The sequence below is a fragment of the Sinocyclocheilus rhinocerous genome, unplaced genomic scaffold, assembly GCF_001515625.1.
Source record: "Sinocyclocheilus rhinocerous isolate Xijiao unplaced genomic scaffold, SAMN03320098_v1.1 scaffold1450, whole genome shotgun sequence".
NCBI lineage: Eukaryota > Metazoa > Chordata > Actinopteri > Cypriniformes > Cyprinidae > Sinocyclocheilus > Sinocyclocheilus rhinocerous.
This window is the reverse complement of record NW_015666201.1, coordinates 262,548-265,048: the sequence shown is the minus strand read 5'-3', so window position 1 is coordinate 265,048 and position 2,501 is coordinate 262,548.

Below are 2,501 nucleotides of genomic sequence, written 5' to 3'. Positions count from 1 at the left end.
TTATTTTGAAATAAAAATCACACTGATGACATCACTTGACTTCCTTCCTCCCATTTCCTGAAGATCAATGAAAAAAAGGCCCATGTGAAGTCCACTGTCCCTTTTCAGTTATCAGAAATTTTCTCATTTATCTCATGATTTCATATTAAGTTTTTAGTGGAAGTCACTGGTATGACCTACTTTATTGTTAGGGAATTGTAAAATACTAGAATACAAATGGATTAAACTTAATTCAGTGAGTATCCCATGATTGACAACATGTGGGAAGTCACTGGTGTGACCTACTTTATTGTTAGGAAATTGTAAAAAACTAGAATACAAATAGATTAAACTACTCAATTTAGTGAGTATACCATGATTGACAACATGTGGTTTGATACCTTGCAGCAGACATTTTGTAAAATGCATTTTTCATGAAAATTGTCACTGGTGTTACTGTCACTGGTGTTACCTTCCTTATGGGTAACACCAGTAAAGATCAGTTTACGTTGATGCTTTTTTACTAACTGCTTTCACTGATTGCCAAATGTATGCCAAATGTAACAATTTAGTCTTATCTACCTAATTGTAGTTAAAGAATAAGGATCTTTGGTCTTATGTATGTCACTGGTGTTTCATATTGTGTCACTGGTGTTACTTTTTTTCTGTCACATTAAATAAAATGTGTCACGTGACATGATAATAATTTTACATCCATTGAATTCTGCTTCACTCAAGAGTTAAGATTTAAAGGATTGCATCATTACTTGTTTATAACTGTTTTTACAAATATTTTCATTGTTATAGCAAATACATAGTTGCGCAAATGAACTAACATCATTCAATCACACTTTTAACAAACCTGATTAAAATAAACAAAACATAATCTCCTTATTTGTTGCATTATCATTATTTTTCTGTAACTCTGACTACATGTACTAAAAAAATTGAGAAATAATATTTCATAAAAACCTTTAAAATGGCCAGAGAAGTAAGGTAACACCAGTGACAAAAAAATGGTACATGTGGTCTTTAAATAAATGCACAAAAAATATAAAAAATCATTAAGCTGTGATTTATGTGTACTCATAAAGTCAAAAGATAATATAATAATGTGGTCTAAGTTTAAATGTTAAAAAAAGAAATACATTTTAAGACATCTTGCCATACCAAAAGTGGACGTTTCTGTAGAATGACCCGGTTATGAAAGTGGATAGCTGTACCAGATGATTTTATTTATTAGGCGACACCAAGGTCTGCAGAGAAACGGCCAAATTAGATCACATGTGCCTTGATAACCAATTAGTAATGTCACTGGATTTCTGTCAGAGTTGTGCGACAGTCAATCACTGTTTTCGGATACCATAGAAATGAACGAGAAGTGGCGTAAACTGAATCCTACCTGTCGCAAAATTGTCCAAGACTTCTCTCATAAAACAGCATTTCTGCATTTCTGTGTAAACTCTAAAAATATATAAATCTAAAAGGAAAGTTGAAGATGACATGTTTTTGAAAACATGTTATTCACTAATTGATAAGCTGTTTGCCTAGAAAAGCAGTTCTGTCATGACAACTTTCAGAGGGATTGGCATTGTAATGTACAGTGTTAATGTATTTGGTCTTGGCGGAATAGATCTGCTACGCTGCTGCTGCTGCTGCGGCAGAGCAAGTACCGAGACTTGCTACTGCCAATACATCCACAACATGCTGCTGTGAGCATGTAAGAAATACTACTGCTGCACATATAACATATGTATAAGTTAACATACATGAAATTACTCTGTAGCAGATCTATACAGGTGGAGCTGGGGAAGGAGGAGGGTTTCTGAAGCGCGCTGCACATGCTACAGCAAGCAAGTATTTGAATGCTGAGCAGCAAGCTCTTTGGCTGAAAAGAACCAATCAGCTGCACGATATAGAGTTTAATGACAGAACTTTGGATTTTATTCAGTATAGTGAAGCCTTCATTGCCATCCATAAAGCGTGGCCTCTGGTTTCCTTCCATGTGTACCGCAGCTTACTGCTTTTTTGCTTTGAGGCTTGCCTTAAAGTGGCTTTGGCTTTTGTCTAAAGAAAATATATTGATTAAGTATGGTATGGTTTTCATAATAAGTAACCATTTTACTTGAATGTTTTTTTTATTTCTTTAGGAAAATAAATATTTTAGATTAATATTAAATAAAAACTAAAGGTTTGAACCAAATCAATAATATGATTCAAAAACAAATTTGCTGTAACAAATAAGTGTTTTTTTTAGGTTTCTTTGTTTTTTGGTTCAGTGTATCATTCATGTGCGTAACATAAACGTGGGACGAGTTACTCCAAAGTTAATATATGGTTAGGGGTTTGTTCAGATCCTCAATCCTAAGCATGAGTAATAGTAATAGTGATAGTGCACTTGGTTTTATAAAATACCTCTAACAATAATCTCCACATGTCATGTTGGAATAAACACCACAAACCTACGTAAACCACTGTATGAGGCCAATACAGACTTCTAAAGACACCCATACACAAAGGTT